General features: G+C 34.8%; 1 pseudogene; it reads left to right on the forward strand.

The window, feature by feature from the left end:
- Nucleotides 1–1,063: 1,063 nt before the first annotated feature.
- LOC145097714 (receptor-like protein kinase FERONIA pseudogene) lies at nucleotides 1,064–3,789 on the forward strand (annotated as a pseudogene).
- The last annotated feature ends 7,270 nt before the right edge of the window (nucleotides 3,790–11,059 follow it).

Here is an 11,059-nt window from a genome sequence, read left to right on the forward strand (position 1 = left end):
TTGATTGGATTAATTTTAATAGGCTTGCTAAAAGCATTTATAATTGTGAGTTCAATGAGAGAATTGAATGAGATGACAAACATTTTGTCATTCGATTGATGAAATTCTATGATACTGAAGATGTCATCTTGACATGCAATGGACTTTGACTTCAATGACCATTGGATTTTTCATTCGAAAAAAAAAAAGAAACTTTTATAATATTAAATATATATACTATTGCATCCGTCCCAAATTAATTGTCCCTATTTGACTTTTTCAGTCTTTATTTTTAATGTCTTTTTATTGTTATAAGTTTCGCTAAGTAATATATAACACATAAAAATATTTGAGGTGAAAGTTGAAAAAAAAAACTTCAAAGGTCAAAAGTAGACAATTAATTTGGGTGGGAAGGAGTATTAATTAGTTTTTGTAATTTTTCATATAACTTTATAGAGTTCAATACATCGTAGGAAAAATAGATAGAGTTATATGGAATATAAAAAAAATAATGTGACAATCTATTAAACTTTATTGAGTTCAATACATTTTGGATGCCATAATAGTTTTCACCAATAAACTATTATTTGACGGAGAGATAACCATTTAGATTTCTTACAAAATTTATATAATATCTATTATTTTTTTGTTAGATATAATACAATCGTTAAAAATATAAACCTTCATAACTTTTCTACAGAAATTGTCAACTAAACATGTCACTTTCTCATTGTTATAGTGGAGACAAATCAATGCTCTAGGTGGGTGTAAAGTCTTTAATTGGAGAGTGCTTTTGCAACAAAGGCTTTTTGGTTTAAAAAATTGGATCGGTACTTTGTATGTGTATACCAATAATAGTTTGAACGTTGTAAATAAGTCGAAAAGTGTTTGCGGCTAGGTGTTAAGAGAAAGATAAAAGCAAATATATGTGCAGGAACAGTCAATAAAAAAGGTAGTGTGTGAATATTTAATTAAAAAGCAATTATCCTGTTAAGCTTCTACAAGGCCTTAACAAATTCGATATCCAAGTCTACCATTGAAACAGAACAATATTTATGCTGGTGAGACTACTATATATAGCGACGAGTAATATTCTTGTTTAAGCTAAGCTATATATATACCACAACATGTTCACCTTCACTTTGCTACTCTTTTCTTTGCTCCTCTTCTCCACCACCACCGCCACTGCTCAACCTTACAAGGCCACCGACCACTTGCTCTTAGACTGTGGTGCATCCTCCACCACCACAAGTTTTTCCCGGCGATGGGATGGCGATGAACATTCTGAATTCCTGCCTTCCAACAGCCCCATCACATCCTTTTTATCCACCCCAACCTCCCAATGTCCTCCGCCACCTGAAACTCTTTACACCACCGCTCGTATCTTCAACACTACTTCATTCACCTACAAGTTTCCGGTCTCCGAAGGCCCCAAATTCCTCCGCCTCCATTTCTATCCCGCCACCTACTCCAACCTCAAAGCAAACCAATCTTTTTTCTCGGTATCATCCAATGGCTACTCTCTCTTGACCAATTTCAGCGCTTCTCTAACCTCCTGCTTTCTCTCTCAACCACGTCCCAAAGTTTCTAGCTTTTTCAAAGAATTCATCATCTACGTAAAAGATACCCAAATCCTAAACGTTACCTTTACACCCTCACCCAACTCGTATGCATTCATCAATGGTATTGAAATAGTTTCTATGCCCGAAAATCTTCATTTTAAAGCAGAAAAACTGAAATACGTTGGTCAACTTTCAGGACCCGTTATTGATAAGTACACGGCTCTTGAAACTATTTATCGTCTAAACGTTGGTGGGGGACAAATATCAAGTAAGGATGATACCGGTCTGTATCGATCATGGGATGGAGACGACGATTACATATTCGCCGCCTCGATTGGAATAACTTGGGCTATGAACACTTCAATCGTGTACACCACCAACACACCCAATTATACAGCACCTGAGCTTGTTTATCAAATCCAAAGGAGTATGGGCCCACTCTCTCAGCACTACAACCTAACCTGGGCGCTTCCTGTTGATTCTGGGTTCTATTACTTGCTCAGGCTCCATTTTTGCAACATTATACCACAATATACGAAAAAATTTCAGATGGTGTTTAAGATCTTCATTAATAATCAAACTGCTGAGCATGACGCTGATCCATTCTTTTGGACTCAAGGTAGCGGGTGTCCGGTATACAAGGATTACGGTGTGTATGTCGTAGACCCAGATGGCAAAGGAAACAAACAAGATTTGTGGCTCGCATTGCATCCTTTCTACGGACAATATCTTGATGGTTATTTAAATGGTTTGGAAGTCTTCAAGTTGAACATGACTGGTAATCTTTCTAGCCCCAATCCAGAACGTAGTTGTAACACCCCACCAGCAAGGCTGACATATCCTATAAAAGAGAAGAAGACGAAGAAAACTCCATATGGCGTGATACTTGGATGTGTTGGGGGAGGATTACTCTTGTTTTCTCTTCTAGTTCTTATGGTTTTATGTTATCGAAGGCGAACCATGGGCAAATCATCACCGAGAGTAACTTCAAAGTCTTTCCGCTCATTACTTCCATCAGATCGCTGCCATAGTTATACACTCAAAGAGGTGAAATTTGCTACCGATGAATTTAATGAAAATTGTGTCATAGGCAACGGAGGGTTTGGAAAAGTATATAAAGGGTATATGGAGAAGACAAGAAACACTGTAGCAATCAAACGGCTCAACAAATCATCCAGTCAAGGTTTTCATGAATTCCAAACAGAAATAGCGATGCTGTCAAAACTACGACATGTCCATCTAGTATCCTTGATTGGGTACTGTGATGAGAATGGAGAGATGATACTGGTGTATGAGTACATGGCTCATGGTACTCTACAGGAACATATTTACAACACAAACAACCCTCCTTTGTCATGGAAAACACGTCTTAGTATTTGCATTGGGGCAGCGAAAGGGTTGCATTATCTCCACACATGTGGAAAGCGCAGAATAATTCACAGGGATGTCAAGTCTACGAATATTTTACTGGATGAAAAATGGGTAGCTAAGTTGTCTGATTTTGGTTTGTCGAAACTCGGGTCCAAAGATCCTTTGAAGACACATGTTAGCACATTGGTGAAGGGTAGTCTTGGGTATATAGATCCCGAATATTGCAAAACCAAACAACTTACGGACAAGTCTGATGTGTACTCTTTTGGAGTGGTTTTGCTTGAAGTCTTGTGTTCAAGACCTGTTATACTTCGACGACTGAGTGACGAACAAGTGAGCTTGGTAACATGGGGCAAGTCTTGCTATCGAAGGGGAACCTTGCATGAAATAATTGATCCAAAGCTAAGTGGTGAGATTGCACCGGAGTGTTTACGGAAGTTTGGTGAAGTGGCAAATAGTTGCTTGCATGAGGAAGGGAGTGAACGACCCTCTATGGAGGATGTAGTATGGGGATTAGAATTGGCATTGCAACTACAAGACACTGCTAATGAGGCCGTGCCAGAAAATCAATAAATTCCATTTCTGATGCACGGGAGATCGGAGAACATTGGATTAATGAATATCAAGAGTTAACTATCAAATCTATTTCTTGATCAATGTCGTTGAATTTCTTTTTTTGGGACATGTTAGAAAACTTTAGGGGCCTCACATAATGTTTTTGAAATGAATTGGATCGGTCAAGGGAATTGAAATATGATCAGAATTTGAATGTGAAGAAATTAGAATCTATTATGTTTGGCCATGTAATATAATTTGTTTTCCGTTTGGCTGATAGATTTGTCGAATGAATTGAAAACTAAATTATGTAACATTACAAAAATGCCTTTTTTATTTATTTTTATAAGTTATTTTTGTCACTTATAATTAGATTATATGAATCTAATTAGGTATGATTTATATGAATAATATTTGTTTCACATCTTCAATTAAATAATTATTTTCGTGTATTTAATCAGATATGATTATATGTATTAAATCATATATAAATTATGTGTTCAAAATTTGTTTTTGTGTTATTGATTTAAAAGTTGTTTTTTGTCAATATTAATCATATGTGATTAAATACATATAATTATACATGATTAAATACATGATAAAATTATTGAATCGAAAATTCGAAAACTAATCTTGTCTATATAAATAATATGTGATTAGAGACACATAATCACATGCATTTATATGTATTTAATCACATATAATTTATTTGATTATATATATATATATATATATATATATATATATATATATATATATATATATATATATATATATATATATATATAATCACATATGATTTATGTGATTATATGTATTTAAATACATGAGAACAACTATTGAGCCACATATGATTTATGTGGACATGATTCATTATCACGTTCTCGATTCAGTAATTGTTTTTTGTCAACTTTAATAATATGTGATTAAATACATCTAATCACATGTGATTATCTGTACCTAATCACATATGATTTATATGGACAAAAAGAATCTTATTTATATAAATCATATGTGATTAGATACATATAATCATATATGATTATAAAAGTGAACAGCCATTAAATCAAAAATGCAAAAACAAATCTTTGTTCACATTAATCATATGTTATTAACTACATATAACCAGATATGATTAAATACATGAGAAAAATAATTGAATGAAAAACATGAAAACAAATCTTGTTTATATAAATCATATGTGATTAGATACATATAATCATTTGCGATTATATGTATTTAATCACATGTGATTTATGAGATGAATACATATAATCATACATGATTTATGCCTTTATATACATTTAATCACATGTGGTGTTAGAGGTTGTAGGTAGTGGCTGATGGTCGTGTGGTGGAGATGAGTGGTGTTGTGTGGTGGTAGGGAAGGGTGGTGGGTAGTAGTGATGGGTGGTGGAGGTAGCATGTTGATGACAGGTGGTGGCGATGGATGGTGGAGGCTAGTGGTGGTGTTGGGTGGCGGTGGATGGGTGGTGGTGGTGGAGGTAACGGTGGCGGGTAGTATCGATGGTTGGTGGTGGTGAGTAGTGGAGGTGGGTTGTGGTGGTTTAGGTGGGTGATGGATGGTGGTGGTGGCGGTGACGAGTGGTGTGATGGGTGGTAGAGGCGTGTTGTGGTGGGTGGGTGGTGCTGGTTAGTGGTAGGGGTAGTGGTGACGTGTGCTAGAGGTGGGTAGTGGTGGCGGTCGGTGGTTGGTGTTGATGGTGCTTGGTGGTCAGTGGTGATGGTGATGGTGGTAGGTGGTGGCGGTCTTGGTGGGTGATGGGTATGGGTAGTTGTGGCGGGTAGTGGTGGTTATGGTCGTGCGTGGTGGTGACGGTTTGTGGATGGTGGTTGGTGGTGGTCATAATGGTAGGTGGTGGGTGGGTGGTAGTGATGGGTGGTGGGTTGGTGGTTGCGGGTACTGGTAATGGTAGTGGGTGGTGGTTTTAGGGGTGGTAGGTGGGATGATGGTGGCGAGTGGTGGTGGTGGTGGACGGTGATGGATGGTGGTGGTATTGGTAGGACATAGGGATGGTGGTAGGTGGTGGTGATGGTGATGTTGGATTAATGTCTAAGTTCATAACTATATTTGGTATGTACTTGACCCGACCCGGCATGGTCCATTTGGGTTGCACTTCACCGGCACAATTTATATGGATAGTATTTTGAGAATAGTATGTTTATGATTTATATTAATATATTATAAGTTCTAATATATTAATATAATCATATTATTTAATTAGTATTGATCAAGAATTAATTTATAATTAATTAAGTGATCAAAATGAACTAATTAAATATGGACTCTTAGATATATATATGTGTAGTGGGCCAAGTTCATTTAGGTTGGGCTAAGTCTTCATGGATAGTCCATGGAGCTTTAACCCATGGATTCTAGGAAATGAAAAGTCATGGGTATTAGGGTTTAACCCTAATCCTCCACACTATATAAAGATGTACTTGGTTGGTGAAATGGGCACTAGTGTGGGTACACTAAGAGGGCTAGCCAATTTCACTAGAGAGAACCAAGTATCCATATTCTCTAAAGTCTTCCAAGGTGTTTTGGTGATTTGTGATTCCATTTGAGGCTTCCACACTATTGGGGCTAAACTCTTAAAGCTTGAAGACATCAAGCTACACCAAAAGGTATGTCATCTAACTAGTCTTTGTAGTATAGTTAGCTCATAGTATGCTAGTTAGGATTAAAGCCTTGGAAAGTTCTTATTTGCATGTATAATAGAGAAAACATAGATCCAAGGTTTAAAGGGTTGCATGTACACCATAGGAGTGTTAGAATGCTCAAAACCCAACAGTGGTATCAGAGCCACGGGTTGTTTTCTGTTATATTGATGCAAATATTTTATTTTCAAAGTTGAAAAAAAAGGAAAAAAGACATTAAGTTTATCAAATTTTAAGATAATTACTTGTTCTTGTGAAAAACTAATTATTTGTAAAATTTGAATAATTTGCTTTATGAGTTGAATTAGGTCAAATTTAATAAAAGATAAAATGATATGATTGTTTTATTAGTTTTAAAAGTTTGATCTAAAGAGTTTTATTTTTTGAAACCTCCATAAGTTACTGATACGAAAAGGTTTTAAAAAAAAAAATTGATTCAAAGCTTTTATGGAGTTACAAAATTTGGTGTTAATGTTTTAAAGGATTCCATAACTTAAGAATAAGTTATGGATCACCAAAATTTTTTTGTATTATCTTGTTCTTATGAATTGTTAGATTAATAGAAAAGTTGAGTGAAATAGTTGTTTTCAATCCAAATTAATCTAAGAGTTGATTCTAAAATGTTTTTTTGTAACTTGTCCTCAAGTTATATGAAAAGTCACATTTAAGTTTCATAAAACTCATAAAAGTTGGCAAAGGTTACAAAATGATGAGTCTAGTTCTAATTAAATGGTTTTATGACTCCATAACTTGTCCTCATGTTATGGAGGACCAAGAGTCTCTTCATTAAATAATAAATAATAAAAAGTGTAACCTTAATTAATTCCATAAGTTATAAAATAAAGAAAAGTTAATTCTTTTATTAGTTTAAAGTCTTCCATAACTTGTCCTCAAGTTATGGAGCTTGAATAGTTTTTGGATTAAAACTACTTTAAACACATAAGTTATAGAATTAATTAGTTTTGAATAGTTTCAAAACTTTCCCTCAAGTTTTGGAATTTGAAAAAGTTTTCACTTATGAATACTTTAATTCCATGTTAGCCCTTAGAATTTTAAAAGTTAAAATTCAACCCTTATACTTTATAATATTATAAGTTTTATATATATATATATATATATATATATATATATATATATATATATATATATATATATATATATGTATAAGAGTAAAGTCAGTCTTACCGTTAGTAGGCCTCATTCACGAAGCCGGTCTATAAGGGGGGTATAAGGTTACTGCCTATAAAATGGCAGTTTAATGGGTGTCCACTCTCACCCACCGCTTCCTTGACTGGTGGAAGGTCGTTAGCCGAACGGGTTTGACAGGACTATAATTCTCCCTTCATTAAAAGTATTAATGATAAAAACTAAGTAACTAAACTCTTAATAATACCCAATCTTAGTTACTTAGGAAAATGTGAATAAGGTGCTAATCCATGAAATTACACTTTGCACTTTGTTTAAGTCGGTTAGTGGAGCGTGTGTGGTTAACCGGCACACTAACTCGTATTTAACAAGGTAGGCAAAGGGTAACTTAATGTTTATCATAGTATCGATGGAGCGTGTGTAGTTAACCGGCACATCGATTGAGGGGTAAACACTTAAGGGTACCAAGTAATTTGCATGGTTACTTCACACCTTGTTTTGTGATCCTCAGCATCCCAGTCACAAAACCTGAAGTGCACACTCGAGATTGAAACATGCCATTGAAAGTTCAAAGAATCGCAAAGATCTAGGAATTTCAAATCCAATTAAAACCTAATTAATTATTTCGTTTTTCATGGTGGAAATTGGTGAATCGTCATTCACCTACCTTCAAATATTCTATAGCTTGGATTACGGCATCCCTCTTCCAAGTTATAAAATAGTTTGTTGGGTCCTAGCCTTAATATTTCATATTGGGTGTTATATTAAGGACATTAAATCAACTATCTTGAATATCTCCCAAGAGATGTCAAGTTCGGACATCTATGATCTTCCTAAATATCATGGAACTTCACTTCCTCCACCTCCTCCAATTATTCTCCCTAACCCACAAGTTCAAGGTAACTCAAGCCCTATTGGCAAGACAAGGTCTATGTGTGATCACATCTTGGAGTTGTAGTCACATATTGACAAGCCGGGAGAGTTGGGTGTCAAAGTCTTGAGAAAGTTGGTGGCTCAATCACTTTCTAAGTCACATAGTGAGTTCCTTTGGGACACCTATGAAATAGACTATGACAAGATCCTTAATGAACTTATCTGTTTGTTTGGTGTTGCTAAATCAGAAATGATTTAGTGTACTAGTAAAGCAAATTTGATTAGGAGATCAACTTCCCAAAACTTTATGGACAAGGACAATAGTGACACAGGAAATCCAGAAATGCATTCTCTTCCCAATGCTAAGGGATTGGCCATAGTCAACTTGGTTGACCAAATGGTAAAGAGAAAGACTAAGTTTGAGATAGTCCCATGCACTATTACCTAAGGGTCCATATATCTCTATTGCCAAAGGAAGGGGCTTTGGTTATGAAGCTGCCAGACTTACCTAAGGATGATAAAGTCAATAAGTTTGGCTTTATTTCAGGTAAAGTCCATTGTCTAACTCTATTAAGTTCCTACTTCGAGATTCTTATTACATGATGTGGCTGGGTCACATGTTGATGTTTTAAGAATCAAAGAAATGTAAAGAAACTTAAAGGAAGTATATGCTGATTCTGATCGCTTAGATGGATTTTGATCGCATGGTTCGGTGATTAGAATTTTGAGCACGTGCTTAAGAGTTATGATAGATTGCTTAGGAATAGATGACAACAAGTTTTCATATACATCTGCATTGTAAGGATTAGTTTTTCCGCAAAGTTTTAAAATAAAAGAAAAGTTTTTAATTTTATTTATTTTTAAAAAATATCCTTACAATGGCATTTGAAAAAAAAAAGATGTTGTTTATATGATTCCATTGATAGCAATATTGGAAATATGAATTTGATTCTTTCATTTGTGGCAGTGTCTAAATTTACCAAATAAGGAAAGATTCTCATCACCCAAGTTTCAGTTGGATAGACACTTGGAATCATGCAAGTTGTATAGTATGATGAATGAGAAATTTCGAGCATTGGAAAATTAAGACTAACTGCTTGTTCACATGGATGTGTAAGTCAAGAGAAGGACAAAGGGATCAAGTACACTTTCTTGTGCACTTGTCAAAGTCCACCACAAAAGATGGATAAGACTATTCGTCATGATTTACTAAGGTTTAGTAAATATGATTATACTTACAAGCTTAATTATAATTCTGAAGCATTGGAAAATTTTCCAATGTATGACAGAACGAATAAGAAGAATCAAATTAGGCAGAAGGATAAAAGTTTCTCAAATCTGAAAAGATGGGAGAGTCCTTTTAGTATTATGTTTTAAGATCATCTTAATGATTTTGAGACCTTATCACAATTCATCCTCTAAGTACATTCTGATAGTTAAGAAGAGGAGTTATGAATTGTTGAAGTGGTTAAATCAAGAAGATGATTCATACTTCACTCCAAAACAATTCATAGAGTTATACTCTAAGATTGTAACTTGAGTGACATGTCTTAAAGAAGGTTTAAAACACTTGTCAAATGTAAGAGTAAAAGTTTTCTACTCTTGTACATTTGAAATTGGTAAGTTGTGATGTTTTGGATAAAACAAAGATCAACTAAGGCTAATTGTGTTAAGTGTCTGTCTTGATTAGAATCCACACACTATCTCTTGAATATTTGGCAAGAAAGTCTTATAGGTCAAGGAGATAGTGAGAGTCGAAAAGATCCTGAAAGGGTTTCAAGAAGTAATCAAGAACAAAAACCTGTATTTCATCACTAGCACACAACTAGAGGTTTATAACCTATCGTGTTGACATTTCTGTGCCCATTCCAGTTAAATTGGCTATACATTTGAGTTCTACATGTTCTCAATTATTTGGATAGCTACTTGGAAGCAATGGCAGGCCCTTGAGCTGCCAGGTGGCAAGAAGTTAAGATTGCACAAGTTCAATCCATATGAGTTAGGATTTGTCACCAACCTAGTCCTGTGATTATGGTTTTGACAAATTCACATGGATAGGAACACTTACACCATAAAATCTAAGTGTCATAAGGTTTCTCTTCGATTCATAAAAATGATGGTAAGGAAACTCTTTCACTAAGTAGATTTTAAGTAGATAGCAAATTGTGATATTTGCAGTTCTCAAAGTCGTTAGTGGAGCGTGCGTGGTTAACCGGCACACTAACATTGACTTATGAGAAATGGCAAAAGGTCTAAACAATTTAGACTTTGATTATGGCATCCCTTTTCATAATTCTAAAATTGTTTAGACACACTTGTGATATATCTAAGAGAGGTGTACGATTTTGATAAAGTCTTATCAAGGCAATCTAGTATCAGAAATTTGAACTTTGGTAAGAAAGTCAATAAAGTATTGATTTCTAGAAGTCCAGTTGATTTCTGGGTACATGTCAAAGCTAGTGGGAGCATAAGTGTTATGCTATTAATCATCATGTTAGTGGGAGCATGATAATTATGATAAAGGTTGCAAGTTAGCAATGTTAATTATAGAAAACAAAAAGGTCTCAATTGGGAAAGAGTTGTTTTGCTATAATTAAGGGAGAGAAAATTATACTTCATCTCAAATATAAAAACATAGATTGAGGTCTTAATCGTATTTAGTCAAGAATATATATGAATTTCATGTTGGAATGGATCAACATAAGGAAATTCTATATATGGGTTCATTATTTGCGTTTTATAATTCGATTATGATTACGGCATCCCTTTTCATAATCTGAATTATGAGAACTTGGCAAATAGAAATGGAAATATTATAGCAAAAGACTGGTTTAGTCTTTATGTGAGACATCATGAATCGTGTCCCATATGCTTCGGATATAGGATCGATT

The sequence above is a fragment of the Lactuca serriola genome, chromosome 4 (assembly GCF_051521515.1).
Source record: "Lactuca serriola cultivar US96UC23 chromosome 4, Lser_US96UC23_V15, whole genome shotgun sequence".
In the NCBI taxonomy this organism is placed as follows: domain Eukaryota; kingdom Viridiplantae; phylum Streptophyta; class Magnoliopsida; order Asterales; family Asteraceae; genus Lactuca; species Lactuca serriola.